General features: G+C 40.2%; 1 long non-coding RNA gene across 6 annotated transcripts in view; it reads left to right on the forward strand.

The window, feature by feature from the left end:
* The window catches only part of LOC143806871 (uncharacterized), a 158,391-nt gene extending 137,327 nt beyond the window's left edge, over window positions 1–21,064 (forward strand). For 3 of the 6 annotated variants that reach the window (XR_013221578.1, XR_013221576.1, XR_013221580.1), the window contains 3 exons: window positions 9,249–9,333; window positions 9,519–9,724; window positions 20,935–21,064. This is a non-coding gene — a long non-coding RNA (uncharacterized LOC143806871). Of the gene's footprint in view, window positions 1–9,074; window positions 9,204–9,248; window positions 9,334–9,518; window positions 9,725–20,934 lie in introns of those variants that run through there. The other 3 variants (XR_013221581.1, XR_013221577.1, XR_013221579.1) reach the window with 2 other exon arrangements.
* The last annotated feature ends 1,113 nt before the right edge of the window (window positions 21,065–22,177 follow it).

The raw sequence follows: 22,177 nt of genomic DNA on the forward strand, positions 1-22,177 counted from the left end.
ACCTAACTCTAACAAGATATTTTCATCTTAGTAGAAAGCTGAGTACTTAATGCACAAGTAATGTTTCAAAAACACAACTAATCCTGTCTCAACAACAATAGGCGCAGTAGTGATCTAGCCTTTGTCCTTATGTATAGCTGCCCCTCCATCCATCCATCATTGCTCCCAGTCTTTGTTTACAATATGCCTTCATTTAACCACTGTAACTAATCAGTGGCTTAAGTAGTCATGTTCCATTCTACAAACATCCCTGCTCATGATGCCTGTGGTACAACTCGATGTCAGTAGTAATGATTGGCTGCAGATGTCAACTGCCAACTTCATATAAATAAAGACCAAGAGCACCGCTGGAGAGGCAGTGGTGGTTGACTGGGAAAAACACTAGATGAACACAGTGTCATTTGCTTTTTTATTACATTTGCAACAGTTTTATCTTTTTAATAAAAATAATGGATAACCCCTTTCATTGTAAACATATATTTATAGGATTAATTTATTTTTGATTTAGAGCTATAAAATCCCCAAATTCATTTTATACAGCCATAAATATATAGAAAAAAAATGTTGCTGTCTGGGTCTGCAAGACACTTCCTACATATGGATTTCTTTGCTTTCAATGTGTGGATATATGAAAAATAAAAGCCTTGTGATAATTCTGAAGAAGTATCCTAATAGCTGCTTAAACACATTGTACACTTGTCAAATCAGATTTCTTCTTGAAAACATTTTCCAGTAAATTTGAATCCCTTTTAACATTGCCAATAAAAGATTCTGTATTTTCCTCACATATTATTGCCCTTAGAGAAGGGGAAAAAGCCAATCTCAGTCACCTTTTGCAGCTGCTTATTACCTGTAAGGATCAGGTATGTCAAGCCCAGGAATCAGGACACCCCGATACACATTAGAGCATTGTCCAGTCCCACAAAAATATAATGTGTGCTATATAGTAGAGATGAGGTGATCTTTTGAAATCCAACTTCACAGAATTTTGCCCAAAAATCTGATTTTCAGCAAATAAGTTTGTTCAAGTTTTGATATTAGAAAGCATGTAATTGCTCATAAAAAAACAAGTGGTGTAGAGGAAGAAAGAGAAAGAAACTTGCTAACTATGTGAGCTTAGACTCTGCAGGAGAGAGAACGTCACTGACCATAAAAGATTACACTCTACTGTACAGAAGAATGAAAGCGAGGACCCTGTTTATCATAAGAGCTCACACTATAAGGGGGAGAGAGAGATAGTAAGACCTTACAGAATACAGGTGAGAGAAAGAGAGAGATAGGACCCTGCTAACCCTAAGAGCTTACACTCTACAGAAGAGAGAGATGAGACCCTGCTGATCATAACAGCTTATACTGTATAGGAGAGAGAGGACCCAGTTGACCATAAGAGCTTACACTGTTCTCTAAAGAACAGCTAGAGAGAAAGATGGCCTCACTGACTACAGTCTACAGGGGAGAGAGGACCCCATTCACCATTAAAGCTTACACTCTACTGGAGAGAGAAGACCCCACTGATCATAGGCGCTTACACTCTACTTGAGAGAGAGGGAGATAGAAAGAGAGAGAGGATCCCACTGACCATAAAAGCTTACATTCTACAGAACAGATAGACTAACCCAGTGACTATGGAGATGAAAAACGACCATACCGTACATAATATGCCCCACTGGAAACAGATCTGTGGTGATCCAGGTTCTGACCACCACTGTACAGGGTGTGAAAATCCACAAGATGTCATAGCTGCAGGTCATTATGGGGGGATCCGTGCAGCAATGCAAAAAGAGACATTATCCTGCTCACCGATGCTTCGGCAGTGTGGAAAATGATGCTGGGCAATTTGTTTCTTTTTTTGCGAAAAGCGAATCGAATTTAAAAAAAAATTGAATTTGCATGAAACCATGAATTTCAGGGAATTTGACACAAACCTCATCTTCCAAAGTTTAATCTACTCATCTGTTAGGTTTAGGCAATTTTACACTCTGTACACATTGACTTTGTGTCCTCTGTAGATAACACAACGCACTGTCTGTAACATTGTACAAAAGATTCAAGTAGCAAGTGAAATACACCACTGCTTATAATGGGGTCAGTTGTGGTCCCATTGATGGGACAGGACACCCAACTAAAGCTCCAAGCAGAGCCCCAATGGTGTATGTAAACACCACCTGAATGTCACCAACACGAAAGTGGACAAAACCTTCAAATATTTGAATGATATTATTAATAAAGCAATCCTAAGTAAATGAACACATTTGATATTGTATGCAGTAATTTTTTGTTATTTTTTTACTTGTTATAATATAGCACATTGAAGCTGTTCAGACCCTACACTTACAATGTCATGACTTGTGTAATCATAATGCCTTAATTTCGCTGATGTATCCGGTAAGCAATACCTCGTATCGTTGGAGTTTTCCCAAGAGAAAAATTGGCTCTGGCCAGGGTGTTTCTAAGCCTCATGTCGTTTACCTTGGCTTTAAGTCGTGATCTGTGGTTACAGGAGCAAATTAGTAAAATGTACAGCAAACACATAAGATACGGATCACCGACAAATAAATATTAATTTGAGATCATAATACAAGAGGTAAAGGTTCACTATATCGTCAGAAGGGTATTAACCACTACGTGAAATTCAAAAGCCAACAGTCAAAGTTACATTTTTAGATAACATTTACCACTCGATTTTCCTTTTTAAATCTAATGTTACTAGTTTTGTTAAAAGTTTATAAACCAATGATGTCAACCTCATTCAAAGTAATTTCACATATTTTACCATGGCACATATAATACAGAAAATGTTGTTTATTTGAAGATGATAAATGATGATAATATAAGTTATGTTGCTTGTAATGATGTAGATGATGTTATTTTCAAGTATTCTCCAACTTCTCCCATAAAATCTCATCATAATAATAATGAAACAAGATCAGAAACACAAATGTTCCGAAAAATGGTATCGCTGAAAATGTCATCTTGTACTGCAAAAAAACAAACCATCTTACAACTCCATCAGGGGAAAAATAAAAATGTTATAGCTATCAAAATAAAACGGTTCAAAAAAACATATTTTTTTCTATAAAATAGTTTTTATTATGCAAAAGCGCCAAAACATAAAAAAAGTTATAAATGTGGTATTGCTGTAATCGTATTGACCCAAAGAATAAAGCTGCCTTATCAATGAAAAAAAAATCCTTAATTGCTGGTTTTTGTTGATTCTTCCTACCAAAAATTAGAATAGAAAGTGATCAAAAATTGTCATGTTCCCAATAAGAACGTCAGCTTGTCCTGCAAAAAACAAGCCCTCACATGACTCCGTCAGTAGAAATACAGAAAAATTATAGCTTTCAAAATATGGCGATGCAAAAACTAGTTTTTGCCAAAACAAAGCATCTTTTAGTGTGTGACAGCAGCCAAACATAAAAAATATGTAAATCTGGTATCGCTGTAGTCGCACCGAAGAATAAAGTCGTCTAATCACTTATACTGCATGAGGAACGGCGTAAAAAATTCATTAAACCAATTCTTCACCTGCTGTTGATTTGTTCATTCTGTCTCACATTTATCCTGTGCCCTGTGCTGAGCACTTAAAGGGAACCTGTCACCTGAATTTGGCGGGACCAGTTTTGGGTCATATGGACGGGGTTTTCGGGTGTTTGATTCACCCTTTCCTTACCCGCTGGCTGCATGCTGGCTGCAATATTGGATTGAAGTTCATGCTGTGTCCTCCGTAGTACACACCTGCACAACGCAATATTGCCTTGCGCTGGCGTGTACTCCGGAGGACAGGGAATGAACTTCAATCCAATATTGCAGCCAGCATGCAGCCAGCGGGTAAGGAAAGGGTGAATCAAACACCCAAAAACCCCGCCCATATGACCCAAAACTGGTCCCGCCAAATTCAGGTGACAGGTTCCCTTTAAACCGGGGTTCCATGTAAATCTCTAAAATACGTGATTCACATGGAACCCCTGCAGATGATTCCCTATAATGAGGCAAATGGAGGCACTGTGGATGCCGTCTGACTTGTTATATGACAGTGTCCATCTTTTTAGGTGTTCATAAAAGTGCAGTGGGCCGCAGTTTTGTGCACTTCTGAAAAGAAGAACAACGCTGAACAGAGGCCAGATGAAGTCCAGAGTAACTCTGCTTCCTCATTATAGTGAATTGATCCTTCTGGGGTTTCATCTGCATCACGTCACTTGGAGATTTAGATGGAAAGCTCGATATAAATGCTCAACGTAGAGAGCCAGATAAATGTGATCCCAAGCTTTATGTAAAATGTTCAAATCAAAAGCTTTAAATCAATCCACAAAAAAAAGAAAGTCCCCACTCATGTCTGTCATCTGTCAATGAAGATATAGGGGGCTTTGATGTTATTGGTAGCACAAAGGCTCTGGAAAACTAAAATGGTTCCTTGCCCACCAAAAGTATTTCAGCAAGTTCTGAGCTCCCAAATCCAAATGCCCCCTCTGTTCTGAGTCCCAGTGTACCTAAAACACATTTAGCATCCACATGTTTTGCAATTCTGTAGCTATGAGAGCACATTTAATTTATGAGTATATGTCTCCAGATGCATGAGCTGGGCACTACAACATACTGATCACTACAACGTACTGGGGACTACACCTTACTGGGGACTACAACAACAATTTGCAATTTTCACCCATACAGCATCCACTGCTGCTTGCTTCTGGAAAACACCCATGGAGTAAAAATCATCACTACACCTGTGGATAAATTCCCAAAGAGGCATCATTTGCAAAATGGAGTCACTTGAGGAGGGTTCTGCTCTTTTAGCACTTAGGGGCTCTGTATATGGAGTCTGCACACTATTCTAGCAAAATCTGCACTCCAGGAGGCAAATAGGGCTCCATCCCTCCCAAATCTCGCCGTATGGTTGAGCAGTACTCTACAGCCTCATATGGAGTATTTTCAAGTTCAGCAGAAATTTTGGGACAAATTTTGATGCCATTTTTATCCACTTCCTTGGGTGAAAATGTAAAATCTGGGGCTACAACAAAATTTTGGTAGTAAAAATGTGTCACACACAGGTGGCACACATGGTTCGTGGACCCACTGTGCCACAGACCGGACCTACCCCATAGGGCCTGACTAGGTAGCGAACTTGGTGTTCACTGGAGCCTCTAGTGGTGATCTCAGGCTTATGTGGCAGGTAGGTGCCAGTCCAGGGCAGTGTCCGGCAGTAGCAGCTGATCCCAAGGGTCTAAGTCATTAATCAGATTCCTAGACAGGGCAGGATGGCAACTTGGGACAGATTCACATTATGCAGACAGGATGGCCACCCGGGACAGGTTCAGACAGGATGGCCACTTAGGACAGGTTCATACTGTGCAGTCACCGGAGAGCAGACAGGACAGCCACAGGGACAGGTTTGGACTGTGCAGCCTCTGGATTGCAGATGGGACGGCCACAAGGACAGGTTTAGACAGTGCAGTCTCTGGATAGCAGACAGAATGGCAACAGGGACAGGTTAGACACACAGGTCTCAGGAGACAGTTCAGGTACAGCCAATGTGGTTTATGGGTATGGACACCGCCGAAGCGGTCACAGGAACAAGAACTAACTATTGGGCTGTCAGCTGGGGCATTTACCATGTGCACATGCTGCCCCTTTAAGAACAGGGTATTTCTCACGAACCATGCCACCGAGACAAATGTTGTGTACACACCAGAAAGTGTCAGGAGGCAGGAGCATGCCGGGGACCATGCTGAAGACCGGGGCAGTGAGTAAGCTGGCATCCCGGCATGGAGGGGGAAGGGTTTACCATGAAGGGCACCAGTAAAGCGTAATTATTTTTTCTTCACTGCCCAATGGTAAAAAACTCTGTGACACACCTGTGGTGTCAATATGATCACTGTACCCCTAGATGAATTCATTGAAAGGTGTAATTTGTAAAATGGGGTCACTTATGAGGGGTTCTGCTCTTTTGGCACCTCAGGGGCTTTTCTAGTAGGTCATGGCCCCCCCAAACCATAACAGTAAAATCTGCACTATGGTATGGCACTCTTTCCCTTCTAAGCTTTGCATTGTGCCTAAAAGTATTTCCAGATTTTATGTAGGGTAATGGTGCACTTTTGGCATCTTTTTACAACAAACTGTGGTCCATTTTTTGTATTTCAAATAGAAAAATTAAAAACTTTGGGATAAGACAACATTTTCGTGGTAAAACTGTAATTATTGTTTCTTCACCACCCAATGGTATAAATTTCTGTGAGACACATGTGGTGTCAATATGATCCTTGCACTGTGTACTTTGTAAAATAAGGGCACATAAGGGGGGTTTCTGCTGTTCTGGCACCTCAGGGGCTCTGCCAATGTGACATGGCACCCTCAAAACATTTCAGTAAAATCTGAACTTCAGTATGGTGTAACGGGAGTGGTGGAACCACTGTGCCGTGGTCCAAGGAGAGCCTGGAGGGGCATGACTAGGTGAGCACCTGACTTTTCACTAGACCCCCTGATGGTGGGGTTAGGCTTGGCTCCCGATGAACACCTGGTGCTACTCCAGGACAGACCATGGATGGCAGCTGACCCCCAAGGAATTGGTTGCTGAAACGGTGCAGAGAGAGGACAGTTGATGCAGGCAGGCACTGGCAGAAGCAAACTGGTATGGCTGATATAAGGTGGAAGTGCAGATATACAGACTGGCACAGCTGGTACAGGCGGGTCCAGATGATATGCAGACTGGCATGGCTGGTACAGGTGGGTCCAGCTTATATACAGATTGGCACAGCTGGTGCAGGTGGGTCCTGCTGTACTATAAACTGACAAGGCAAGTATTGGCAAGGAGATTTAGGGACAGATAGACACTAGCAGGAACTAGCGGTCTGGGATCTGAGAACTAGCAAACATGTTTGGGAACAGACTTACAACGTTGCATAGGCACCTCCTATTAAGTGGAGGTGCCTTAATTAGTAAGTGGCTCGTAGCCATTGACTGAGGACACTTTAGGATGGCGCGCACTCTCCCTTTAACAGAGCGGAACTGCGTGTGCCCTAACACAAAGCGCCCAGGGATCTGCAAGCTGCACACAGACCCTGGGGAGAAGCAGCAGGAGAACTAGGAGGAGTGCATCCCTGCTGGGGGAGAGGGACAGTGTGCAGGGATGCCAGCTCTACAGAAACCCCCCTTTATGCCCTTTTTTCCAAGCAGCAAAGAAATCTCTCCAAGAGGAGGGGGCATGGAAGTTCTTCCTAGGCTCCCAGGACGTCTCCTCAAGACCAAACCCCTGCCAAACCAACAAGAAAAAAGATTTTTCCTCCTACCCTCTTGGTGGCCAGAATGTTTTCTACCTCGAAAACATCTTCAGTGCTGGCTGAAGCAGGAGTAGTACCAGGATCTTTGAAAAAAGGACTGAGGATAACAGGCTTGAGGAGAGATACATGAAGGAATTGGGGATCCGTAAAGAGGCCGGGAGTTTGCGCTTGTAGGCTACTGGATTAATCTGTTTTACAACCTCTAAGGGACCTATGAAGTGAGAGCCCAGTTTATGTCCTATTTTTTCATTGGACTGAGTGGTTCGTGGAAATAATTGGATACATGTCCAATTTTCATCCAGGTGTCAGATCAAAATTGATCATGTAAGTCTTTGGGTCCGTGAAAAAATTGGACAGCACTCGATTGACATCCAATTTTCATTCATTTTTTACTCTCTACATCAAAGAAAAAACTGATAGAAATAATAAAACCGCTTTAGTTTTATGTGAAAACATCAGTCATGTGAACCTACTGAAATAGTTTGGAGGAGTAACTTGACCTCTAAAGCAGCTCACTAGAATAGCAGGGGATGTAACTAGTGAGTAATAGTTATTTTTTTACTTTGCAACACCTATTAAGTTGAAGGAACTTATAGAAAATCCTGGATCACCTCCGCTTCAACCAATTGAATAGAGCAATCATATCATGCTTGTTCAATAAGGACAACACAAGTCTAACTTGATTTTTGTTAAATATGTCAAACTTCACACATCTAAAAAAAAAAAAATCCAAATTACTTAAAGATAATAAAATAACACTATTGATTCCCAACAATTCCTTTTCCAATGCTTTCCATGTCCCCCATTGATCCGTGTACTTCATTTTCCGACTGAAAGGAAATGTATGATGTGAACATGTTGGAGATATAGTTATGAGTCTGGCATACATGAAAAGATGGCTCCCCTTAACGTTCCTCAGCCCTTTCAGCAATGACTGATATGCTGCTTTGTATAAGTGTAGGCATAGTAGTCTTTAATCACTGTGAGAATGATCAGGAGAGACAGAGAAAGTATTCTCTTGAAGACACTGGACTCATAACTGTGACTCTTCTTTCGGTGACCCTAGCAGCCAAATGGCAGATTTTTGGTGCTTTTTGGGTACGAGAAGTACAAACTTGAAACTATAATGTAAAAGCAGTATATTCAGCTAGAAAATCCACTTTAAAAGCCACAATTCTATACTTTATCTGTGTCCTGAAAAACAACATTTTAGCTTTCATTTCTTCTAAAACAACGATGAGCGTTAATCTCATAAATGGCTATCTTGGACCATACTTTGTTCTCCATCATTTGCTCTTCTAATCCATTGTGTTATTTTTCCTGCCAGAAATGTAATTAGTTAAGCCATGATAGAGCTTGTTTGCACAGCGGTAAGGAAGGGAGGTCATGCTTTACAACCTCCTATTACTATTTACCAATGTGACGCATGATTGGACCAATGACCAAAACCATTTGTGAAGACCCTGATCGGACTTAAGAAAGAAGTATCAATGAAAATAATTTGAGCAGAAAAAAGTTCAAAAAGTTTCCAAAATAAATCTGACCCAAGATATAGTAAATATAAAACATCCCAAGAAATATTAACTATACGAAGTACAGAGTAATGGTGGCTCCTTGGTCCTTGTACCAAATGGCCATTCTGCTACATAAGAAGATATTAGTAGGTGGGGGCCCTGTTATTGACTTTAAAATACATCATCAAATGCAATCTATGCCATCTGCTATAATATTTTTTTTAGTGACACCAAATGAAACTCCGGAGTTTTAATACTTTTACATATGATTGTTTTATTTCAGTTTGTATTGACATTAGAAACTGCACCCCTTAAATTGAACACAGCATCAGAAATGAAGACAAAATGGAGTTATATTGCCAGGTCATCCTTACCCCCAAGCTACACTCTTTTTGCCCTATGCAAGCTCCAGTCATTAGACTCTGCAGCAGTTTTCCTTTATTTCCGTCTCCCACAGGCTCCTCCCATAGTCCCTCTTGACAGAATTTTACAAGCAAAAATTGTACACCGATCACTCACTGAAGACAGATCTGAAGACAGAGGTAGAGAACCTTGAGATTAGCTGATAAATTTGCAGCTGCTTGTAAAAGGGGAGGATCTAACAAGGATTAAAAATTGTTGTTAAATTGTTGTTAAAATTTTAATCTTTGCTTCATGTACCTTGGAAAATAAAATGCACTTTTTTGGACTTCATCTGTGAGCTGGATTCTTCTGCTTTCTTCATTAGTTGTTGCACCCTGCCCAGTTGCTATCCGTGCTCCAGAAGTGTGGAATTGCAGGTGGTTTGTTGGATTTTCTTCTGTGATTCTCCCCGAAATGTCGCCACTGGTGTGGACTCCTTCATTGTCAAGCAGCTTCTCTGCTCTTCATATTGTCAACTCGACTGAGTGAAGAGGATCGTCTACACCTGATTTATGTGTGTCAATTATTATGGTAAATATGGAGGATGTGTATTTGTATTTATACTTAATAATAATATTAATAATAATAATAATAATCGATCAAGGGGATCTCAGTCAAAATGGAAGAAAAAGTTCTCAGAAAAATAGTATCAATATAGTAGAATAATCTGAGAACTATCGAGAATCAATGTCCAAAAATACTAAATTTATTGTAAATTATGACCAGTCATGCAATACACCAATGTTTCGGCCAAATTGGACTTTATCAGGGTTTTTATCTATAAGGCAAACATAATATACAAAACTTAACAGAGAATATATGAACATGATAACAATACAAAACAAAGCAACTGGTCAGTACATATGAAAAGTAAATATCAAGAGCCAAAATATCATATAACCGCAGTGATATCTGTACATATGCAAAGTAGCCCACCAAATAATACATAGAGGCTATGTGCCAGTATAAAGCAAAAAGACATGAAGGTCTATTGGTCAAAACATACAGAGATAAAAACTCAATAATCAATAAATATAGGTGGTCAGCAACATCATATATCTTAAAGGTAGAATCTGATTCCATCCATGGACTATAAACAGTCCTAATCATATGTACAAATCATATCATCTCCTGAGGGGCTCAAACTGAAATGAAAGTAAATAATACAATCACATAGGCATAAATAATGAATAAAACACCGTTACCTTTATGACGGTACAGAGAAGAGATTAAGGGAAAGAATAAAGAGGTCCAGGTAAGTGCACAGAAAAGTTACATGATAAAATAGAGAGCCTAGCCCAAAGTAAATAGATTACATTATTGATGGACAAGTGCATATCGGAAGGACACCGTTTCAGTAGTGAGGTGCCGCATGTGCCAAGTGGCCGCCTATTTATGACGTCAGTAAAGCGCCAATGTCCGGGAAAATCCCATACATTGGACATAATGCGCAAGTGCAAGGAATTAATGTAGCGCATGTGTAATGAAGAGAGGAGGACGGAGGTGGGGAATGAGAAAGCGGAAGTAAGGAATAGGAGACCGTAATGTAATACGGTGAGGGATAAATAATATGCAAACACCATGCATCAGGCGTAAAAGGGAAAACCAAAACTACAGGTGGCCAGTACATATGTCAAGAGAAAGATAAAAATGAACACCCATATCGTGCACCGACCCGCACCCAAAGAGTGACGGATCTCAAAATTAAGTCTAGAAAAGAAAGAAAACGAAAAGGGGAATTAGTACATCTAACATATACAACCTTTAAATGCATGTACATGATGACAACCAGGAGATGTCAACTATTGCTCTAAAACATGCTCATATACATATGTACAGTTATCCATAAGCTTCTCATGATAAGGAAAGAAGGAAAAGGGACAAGGACCCAAAACAATATATACTGTATAACATACTGATCAAATACCTAGGGAATAACCTGTTAATCTAAACACATATACTTAGACAAAATGAAAGAGTTGTAAAGAGGAAAAAATACGAACAGGGGAGAAAACACCTTAGAAGAGAGAATAGTATTATACAATCAAGAATTGAATGTGTAATAAATTTCAATGGAACACCTCATATTCTCTATTCAAACCAAACGGTTCTAAGGTTTGAAGAGTATAGATCCAAAATGCCTCTCTTTATTTTAACTCAAAATTCTGTTTCCACCTCTTCTAGCCATAGGTACACTACCAATAACTTGGTAACTTAGCTGTGAAATGCTATGATTGTGACTAATAAAGTGCACAGGTATGGGTAGCATAGTCCTTTTGCAGCAAATGGTTGATTTGTGTTGTGATATGCGGTCCCGGATATGCTGGGTGGTTTCCCCAACATATCCGAGACCGCAAGGACATTTAATGAAATACACGACATATGAAGAGTCGCAGCTATAAAAGCTGCGAACAGAGAAGCGCTTACCATTCCTAGGATGTGTGAATGTCTCACCTTTGGTGATATTTGAACATTGTAAACAACGTAAGCAAGGAAATGTACCCCTACATGAGGAGGTCAAGAATGCCTGTTTCAACTCAGTTCTTGGGCTACCGATATCTGCTTTAACTAGAAGATTCTGTAAGCTAGGTGGTTTTTTATGACACATGAGTGGAGGAATATGGAATTCAGGAATGTCAGGATAAGAGGACCCTAAAAGAGACCAATGTCTGAAAATAATCTTCTGGAATAATGACATAAACGGGTGAAAAGTATTAACAAAGGCCATCCTGTGACCTCCAACCTGTGATGTCTTGGAGTCTAAAGTACAGTTATATGAAAAAGTTTGGGCACCCCTATTAATCTTAAGCTTAATGTTTTATAAAAATTGTTTTTTTGCAACAGCTATTTCAGTTTCATATATCTAATAACTGTTGGACACAGCAATGTTTCTGCCTTGAAATGAGGTTTATTGTACTAACAGAAAATGTGCAATCTGCATTCAAACAAAATTTGACAGGTGCATAAGTATGGGCACCCTTATCATTTTCTTGTTTTAAATACTCCTACCTACTTTTTACTGACTTACTAAAGCACTTTTTTTGGTTTTGTAACCTCATTGAGCTTTGAACTTCATAGCCAGGTGTATGCAATCATGAGAAAAGCTACTTAAAGTGGCCACTTGCAAGTTGTTCTCCTGTTTGAATCTCCTCTGAAGAGTGGCATCATGGGCTCCTCAAAACAACTGTCAAATGATCTGAAAACAAAGGTTATTCAACATAGTTGTTCAGGGGAAGGATACAAAAAGCTGTCTCAGAGATTTAACCTGTCAATTTCCACTGTGAGGAACATAGTAAGGAAATGGAAGAACACAGGTACAGTTCTTGTTAAGGCCAGAAGTGGCAGGCCAAGAAAAACATCAGAAAGGCAGAGAAGAAGAATGGTGAGATCAGTCAAAGACAATCCTCAGACCACCTCCAGAGAGCTGCAGCATCAACTTGCTGCAGATGGTGTCACTGTGCATCGGTCAACTATACAACGCACTTTGCACAAGGAGAAGCTGTATGGGAGAGTTATGCGAAAGAAGCCGTTTCTGCAAGCACGCCACAAACAGAGTCGGCTGAGGTATGCAAAAGCACATGTGGAGAAGCCAATTTCTTTTTGGAAGAAGGTCCTGTGGACTGATGAAACCAAGATTGAGTTCTTTGGTCATACAAAAAGGCGTTATGCATGGCGGCAAAAAAACACAGTGCGTTGTATAGTTGACCGATGCACAGTGACACCATCTGCAGCAAGTTGATGCTGCAGCTCTCTGGAGGTGGTCTGAGGATTGTCCTTGACTGATCTCACCATTCCAAACAAAAAAAGGGACAGCACCACAGCAATTGTGAAAAAACAGCTCACGTGTTTATTCCACCTTCTGCAACGTTTCGGTCCGGAGACCTTTATCAAGCATAGTGAAAAGGCAATCCAACCACCTTTATATACCCTTAGTCCCAACCCATTAATTAACTAGCAGCCAATGGGACAGTTCTATACAATTAGAAAAAATACACCACAATACATCATATACAAATACAGTTAAAAACAACTCCACATAATCAGCCCCCATGTAAACTGACCATTAACAAAGTTCCATTATCCCTGATTGCTCCCCGCTGGTAAATTATACCCATAAATCCAACAAAACATCCCCGGTGTCCATATAATAAACAACGGCAATCGCACCAATCCAGGCGAGGCGTCGACCATTGTCCTGACAACAGGGGTGTGAACACAGCGGAGACAATCCAATGATAGGTCCGATGATAGGTCGGTTCTTCGATACAACAGTTCCATACTGCGCAAGTCCATGATGTCACCATTCTCTTAACCCCCTATACGCGTGTCCTATCTCCGGACTCCGGCAACATCCATGTGTGGACCTGTCACAGCACAACTGCGCATGACAGAAGGGAATCTCCGAACATTCCAGTGGACATCACGAACGCGCATCTCAGACAGCATTCTCTGAATGTTCCAGTTAACACCATTACACAGACAATATTTGTGTTTCCTAAGTACAGAGTCTCCATAACATTTCTTCATTCCAGGTCCATATGCTATGATATGTAAAACCGCATCTCCATCATAGCCCGGCCTTTCCGTATGGACCTGAAATGAGAAATCATACATATAGGGAGACACTACCATCCTGATATAATCTGTCCATAGACACATATATATGAAAAACATATCTTAACCTATACATCAATCACTTATTATACATAAGACACATGTCTCCATACAGAGGAATGAGCACATAATAATACCTCAAAGCACATAGGGGAACCACATTCACCTCCTAGTATCCACATTTACCTCCTAATACCAATAAATGGATAGACACAGAACAGCCTATTCATATTAAATGCCATAACCTCAACACTATGAACAAATCACAGGAGCCTCAACAGGAATTTTTTATAAATTTTTAACATATGTATATACATATAAAGAACAGTTCCATATTAAGGAGGCTGTTATTATTATTACCACCTCTATTGACCAAACAACATAAGATAGTATATAACATGCTTAAAAACAAAATCATACCGACGAGAAAACTACAATGGATCCCCAACACACTATAAGGGACAACTCTGCGGATAATCAATATTTAGACCCCTTGGGGTAAGGGTATCCAACTCATGTATCCACTTTAACTCCTTTCTCTTAAGAAGAGAGACACGGTCCCCACCACGTCTTAATACAGGTACATCGTCTATATCGCGATATCTGAGTTGATTGATAGAATATCCTAGATCATGAAAGTGTCTGGGTACTGGAAGATCAGTAAGTTTTTTTCTAATAGTACTTTTGTGCTTCGAAATTCTTGCTTTGACCTCCATTGTGGTCTCCCCTATATAATAGAGGCCACATGGGCAGCTAAGGATATATACCACAAAACTACTTCTGCAAGTATAATGTTTTCGAATCACATACTCTTTCCCAGTATGGGGGTGATAAAACAACGCCCCTTTAAGCAGATTATTGCAGCATGCACAGCCGAGACACGGGAAATTACCCATGCTCAGACGGCTCAAAGTAGTCTGTAGGTCCCTCCTAAAGCTGCCCACGTCAGAAATCACCAGCTCATCCTTCAAACTCCTATTCCTCCTGTATGAGAACAGCGGAGGCGATTGGAACTCACTCACATTGCTATGTCCCCTACTCAGTACCGACCAATGTCTCCGGATTATCTCCTAAATCTGGCCACTCAGACTATTAAATGTTGTTACAAATGGTACCCTCTTTTTAACTTCACCAGCCAATCTGGGAGTCAGGAGCTCATCTCTACCCTTGGTCAATGTTTTTATTTTAAATTTATCTAGATCCCTCTTCGGGTATCCTCGTGCAAGAAACTTTTGACACATCTCATCAAGCCTTATGTCAATCAGGGAATCATTAGAGACAATTCTCCTGACTCTCAGGAGTTGGCTCCATGGGAGAGATTCCACCATTCTCCGTGGGTGTTCACTAGAGAAATGTAAGAGGTTATTCCTGTCTGTCTGTTTGACGAACAAATCAGTAGGCAACAACCCATCACTCTTATAGACACTTGTATCCAAAAATTGTATCTTGGTCTGAGAACATTCCATAGTGAAACCCAACCCAGGATAGATATTATTCAGATATAAATGAAAATGTACAAGCTCATTGTACTCTGCATCCCAAATCAGGAAGATATCGTTGATGTAGCGCCGCCAGCCCCTCACATGGCCCCAGAACCGTGACTTGTACACGTGTTCGCCCTCCAGGACAGCCATATAGATGTTTGCAAGAATTTCGAAGCACAAAAGTACTATTAGAAAAAAACTTACTGATCTTCCAGTACCCAGACACTTTCATGATCTAGGACATTCTATCAATCAACTCAGATATCGCGTTATAGACGATGTACCTGTATTAAGACGTGGTGGGGACCGTGTCTCTCTTCTTAAGAGAAAGGAGTTAAAGTGGATACATGAGTTGGATACCCTTACCCCAAGGGGTCTAAATATTGATTATCCGCAGAGTTGTCTCTTATAGCGTGTTGGGGATCCATTGTAGTTTTCTCGTCGGTATGATTTTGTTTTTAACCATGTTATATACTATCTTATGTTGTTTGGTCAATAAAGGTGGTAATAATAATAACAGCCTCCTTAATATGGAACTGTTCTTTATATGTATATACATATGTTAAAAATTTATAAAAAATTCCTGTTGAGGCTCCTGTGATTTGTTCATAGTGTTGAGGTTATGGCATTTAATATGAATAGGCTGTTCTGTGTCTATCCATTTATTGGTATTAGGAGGTAAATGTGGATACTAGGAGGTGAATGTGGTTCCCCTATGTGCTTTGAGGTATTATTATGTGCTCATTCCTCTGTATGGAGACATGTGTCTTATGTATAATAAGTGATTGATGTATAGGTTAAGATATGTTTTTCATATATATATATGTCTATAGACGGATTATATCAGGATGGTAGTGTCTCCCTATATGTATGATTTCTCATTTCAGGTCCATACGGAAAGGCCGGGCTATGATGGAGATGCGGTTTTACATATCATAGCATATGGACCTGGAATGAAGAAATGTTATGCAGACTCTGTACTTAGGAAACACAAATATTGTCTGTGTAATGGTGTTAACTGGAACATTCAGAGAATGCTGTCTGACATGCGCGTTCGTGATGTCCACTGGAATGTTCGGAGATTCCCTTCTGTCATGCGCAGTTGTGCTGTGACAGGTCCGGCTCATGGATGTTGCCGGAGTCCGGAGATAGGTCACGCGTATAGGGGGTTAAGAGGATGGTGACATCATGGACTTGCGCAGTATGGAACTGTTGTATCGAAGAACCGACCTATCATCTACGGCATGGGTGAGCTGTTATTATCCTTAGTGGTTGAGGATCACAAAATACTCCAGCTAAGTAACAAAACATAGGACAAGCTCTAGAGAGGTGGCTACTGGACTGACCGCAAATCTGAACCTATCCAACACACTAAAGGTAGCCAGTGAACGTGTCTAAAATCCTAGACGTCTCGAGCCAGCCTGAGGAACTAACTACCCCTAGAGAGAAAGAAAGACCTCACTTGCCTCCAGAGAAATAATCCCCAAAGATATAGAAGCCCCCAACAAATAATAACGGTGAGGTAAGAGGAAGGCACATACACAGGGGTGAAAGCAGATTCAGCAAATGAGGCCCACTAATACTAGATAGCAGAAAATAGAAAAGGGGTCTGTGCGGTCAGTAAAAAACCCTTACAAAATATCCACACTGAGATTTCAAGAACCCCCGCACCAACTAACGGTGTGGGGGGAGAAACTCAGTCCCCTAGAGCAACCAGCAAGCGAGGAAATCACATTTTAGCAAGCTGGACAAGAAACATGATGAATGCTGATAATCAAAAGATAAACAAACAAAAACTTAGCTTGTCTTGGAGAGACTGGGAGCAAGGTAGTCACAAGGAATCTGAAGAGCACTGAATACATTGAGAGCAGGCAAGGAACTGAGTATCCAGGTGAGCTAAATAGGAAACCAACCAAGGATAACGAACCAGCTGATGCTGCCAACCTGCAGAAAGACAACACTACACAGTACCGCTTGTGACCACTAGAGGGAGCCCAAAAATAGAGTTCACAACAGTGAGCGCTGCATGCTGGATGTATGACGTGCACATCACGTGGGAGCTCTGTGAACAGGATTGGATTGTCTCCGCTGTGTTCACACCCCTGTTGTCAGGACAACGGTCGACGCCTCGCCTGGATTGGTGCGATCGCCGTTGTTTAGCGATCAGGGATAATGGAACTTTGTTAATGGTCAGTTTACATGGGGGGCTGATTATGTGGAGTTGTTTTTAACTGTATTTGTATATGATATATTGTGGTGTATTTTTTCTAATTGTATAGAACTGTCCCATTGGCTGCTAGTTAATTAAAGGGTTGGGACTAAGGGTATATAAAGGTGGTTGGATTGTCTTTTCACTATGCTTGATAAAGGTCTCTGGACCGAAACGTTGCAGAAGGTGGAATAAACACGTGAGCTGTTTTATCACAATTGCTGTGGTGCTGTCCCTTTTTTGTTTGGATTTGGACTGATATACTGGGATGGATCCCCTGGTAAGGACGGGCGCCCTGTTGTCCATGGATTTAGAAGAAAACAACCGCACTCAAACTGTAGATTTGCGTCAAAAGTGTAAGGAATTTAATAGGGACACCACAGTGATACAATCAATTGTTCAGGTATTGCAGAGGTAACGTTTCGACCCTTATATGGGCCTTTGTCAAACCTCACTGACCTTCAGGAAGGAAGAGAAGAGAGCAACGCGGAACACAATGGCTCCACTAGGACAGGAGAACTTGAGGATCCGGAACGGCACGGATAAGGGGTTTAGTCCCTGTAAGAGCTGTGGGTCCTATGTCTGGGAGAGGCGGCTATGGCCACCATAGCCGCCTATCCTGGACATAGGACCAACAGCTCTTACAGGGACTAAACCCCTTATCCGTGCCGTTCCGGATCCTCAAGTTCTCCTGTCCTAGTGGAGCCATTGTGTTCCGCGTTGTTCTCTTCTCTTACTTCCTGAAGGTCAGTGAGGTTTGACAAAGGCCCATATAAGGGTCGAAACGTTACCTCTGCAATACCTGAACAATTGATTGCATCACTGTGGTGTCCCTATTAAATTCCTTACACTTTTGACGCAAATCTACAGTTTGAGTGCGGTTGTTTTCTTCTAAATTCGTATTATCTGGATCTCTCCGGGTTCAACCAGCACCTACCACACGACTCTCAGAGTGCACGTCTTGTCTCTCCACTGTTGTCCATGGAGACGTTGTTTTTTTAGGGTGCGGCTTTACTACTATTTTTCGATATTTGATCTCACCATTCTTCTTCTCTGCCTTTCTGATGTTTTTCTTGGCCTGCCACTTCTGGCCTTAACAAGAACTGTACCTGTGTTCTTCCTTTTCCTTACTATGTTCCTCACAGTGGAAATTGACAGGTTAAATCTCTTAGACAGCTTTTTGTATCCTTCCCCTGAACAACTATGTTGAATAATCTTTGTTTTCAGATCATTTGACAGTTGTTTTGAGGAGCCCATGATGCCACTCTTCAGAGGAGATTCAAACAGGAGAACAACTTGCAAGTGGCCACATTAAGTAGCTTTTCTCATGATTGCATACACCTGGCTATGAAGTTCAAAGCTCAATGAGGTTACAAAACCAAAAAAAGTGCTTTATTAAGTCAGTAAAAAGTAGGTAGAAATATTTAAAACAAGAAAATGATAAGGGTGCCCATACCTATGCACCTGTCAAATTTTGTTTGAATGCAGATTGCACATTTTCTGTTGGTACAATAAACCTCATATCAAGGCGGAAACATTACTGTGTCCAACAGTTATTAGATATATGAAACTGAAATAGCTGTTGCAAAAAAAACAATTTTTATAAAGCATTAAGCTTAAGATTAATAGGGGTGCCCAAAGTTTTTCATATAACTGTATCTGGAGACAATCTACAGTAAGATATGAATCTGGATAGCCACGACTGCGGAATTTGGAGGCCATATCGTTAAGACGTACAAGACGTTGGGAAGGGTCTGACACAATACGAGTAACTCTTTGATATTGTGATTTAGGGAGGGATTTTTTAATATGACGTGCATGACAACTTGTGAAGAACAATAAACTGTTCTTGTCCGTCGGTTTAACATAGAGATCTGTTGATAATGTTTTATCCTCATTAATTATCATGAGAGTATCCAAAAAGGGAAAGGAACTCCGATCATACAGTATTGAAAAGGTTAATTTCTCCATACATTGATTGATAGTCTGGTGGACTGAAGTGAGAGACTCTATGTTACCCCTCCAAATTAGAAACAAGTCGTCTATATATCTTTTCCAAAGAAAACAATGTTGTTGAAAAAGTGGATGGGTGTAAATAAATTCGGACTCAAAATCCACAATTATTTATACTTAGTCCATGTAAAATTTTCCTATAAATGATAAAATAATTATTTCTTTAAAAAGAAGACCTCTGTATACTGCGTTATTTGAATTGCAATAAATTTGAAGGACCCAGGTCTAGTGGTCATGTCAGTATTCTGTGGCCTCTGGATGGGAAGCCATGTGAACAAACTCCTAACTTCCAACATCCTCAGCTCCTCTTTGGATTGGCCGGCATGGTGCAACATCAGTTGTACGTTATGCTTTAAAGATGACATTGTGCCAGGCCGGCTAATCCAAAGAGCAGCAAGATATACGGTCATGTAGAGACAGTACGGGGAGCTCCTGTCCAGCAGCCAAGGAATCGGACCTGGTAGCTGGACCGGGGTCTTGCGAATAGGTTCGTTCAACTCTGAATGGGACATTTTTCTGTAATATGATATATCACAAAGTTTCTTATCTTCAGTTTTCCTTTTGATTTTCAAATTAAAAAATTAGACATAAATTAGTTGTTACAAAATTAGTGGGAACGGATGCTGGACTGAGTTTTGACCCCAATGTTGAATGTATGTATTTTGAGAAATAATTGTGCATTTTAAAAGCGCTCTTTTGTATATCCATTATAAAATATGCCAAGGGTGAAGCATGTGGAAAGATAACTTTGTGCTTTAAAGGGAACCTTCCATGTCAATATTGTTACATTAACTTACAGACATGAGTGGCACGCAGCCAATACCACACTGCAATCAACAGATGTGTCAAATATGTACATTACTAGAAATTTAATAAGTCTACAGACACACCCAAAAAGCAAAGCTTTTGTCAAAGGTAGTAGTCACAATTCTAAGAAAATGAAACCGGTAGTAATCATGGCATCAACAATATTTAAACACGAAAGCAAAAAACCAATGACCCAGACATTTATTGCTTTTGCACTTTTTTTTCTTCCTCCCCTTTATTCTAAGAACCATGACTAATTTCCATTGACATAGCCAAATAATGGCTTGTTTTTATGGGACTAGCTGTAGTTATGAGTGATACCATTCAGTTCATCATATAATGTACTGAAAAATGGGGGAAAAAATCCAAGTAGGGTGTAATAGTGAAAAAACAAAAATTTTGCTTGTTTTTGGGGGGGGGGTTTCTTTTACAGCCTTCATTGTTTAGTCATAATAACACAGCAATATGATTATCCAGGTAAGAACAACTACAATAATACCAAATTCATAAGGTTTTTTTAATATATTTTAGAGGTTAAAAAAATAAACTTGTAAAAAAAAATGTTTGCTTATGTCAGCACTTTCTGAGACCTGAGGCTTTTTATTATTTTGCAGTCCATGGAGCTTGTTTTTTGCATGCTGAGCTGACAAATGTCCAGGACCCCTTGAAGCGCAGAAGGTGCGAAATGGCCGTTGTCTGACACGTATTCCACAGACTCTCCTGCATCCATGTTTTAACGTGATATAATAAAGGAACTTTTCATGGGACAGTGAGTGCCGCTTTTCTTCTTTATATGGACATGAGCTGACAATTGTATTGATATCATTTGGGGGGCATATGATATTTTTATTTCCTTGTTATTATATTTTTAAGAGAAGTGAAGCAACTGAAAAATGGCCATTCTGGAGTTTAGGTTTTTTTTCTTTTTGGCATTTAATAAACAGTGTGAATGATTTTATATTGTGATAGATTGGACTTTTCAGGAACGATGATATCTAATGGGTTCTTCTTTTGTCTGTTTTTTTTACCTTTCCATTTCTTTATTTTTGAATAGGAAAAGGAATGAGTAAATATATATATATATATATATATATATATATATATATATATATATATAGTACAGACCAAAAGTTTGGACACACCTTCTCATTTAAAGATTTTTCTGTATTTTCATGACTATGAAAATTGTACATTCACAGTGAAGGCATCAAAACTATGAATTAACACGTGGAATTATATACTTAACAAAAAAGTGTGAAACAACTGACATTATGTCTTACTAGATGGTAGCCCAATTCTAATGCATCGGGTATTCTAGAATATGTATGTGGTTTATTTATGAAGATTTTAGAATAATACATTGAATACCAAGGATATGGCCAGCCAGTTGCGACCAATTAGCGAAATTCAAATCACGTGCCAATTCGCGTCCGGACTGCACCTGTCGCTGATCGCTTGCGGCTGGCCACGTAGTATATAGCACAGCCACGTAGTATATAACAGCCCACATAGTAAATAGCACAGCCACGTAGTATATTGCACAGCCACGTAGTATATAGCACAGCCCACGGAGTATATGGCACAGTCACGTAGTATATAGCACAGCCACATAGTATATAGCACAGCCATGTAGTATATAGCACAGCCCACGGAGTGTATAACAGCCCACATAGCATATAACACAGCTCACGTAGTATATAACAGCCCACGCACACAGTATATAACACAGCCCACGTAGTGTATAACACAGCCCACGTAGTGTATAACACAGCCCACATAGTGTATAACACAGCCCACGTAGTATATAGCACAGCCACGTAGTATATTGCACAGCCACGTAGTATATAACACAGCCCA

This window comes from Ranitomeya variabilis, chromosome 2 (assembly GCF_051348905.1).
Source record: "Ranitomeya variabilis isolate aRanVar5 chromosome 2, aRanVar5.hap1, whole genome shotgun sequence".
Taxonomy (NCBI): domain Eukaryota; kingdom Metazoa; phylum Chordata; class Amphibia; order Anura; family Dendrobatidae; genus Ranitomeya; species Ranitomeya variabilis.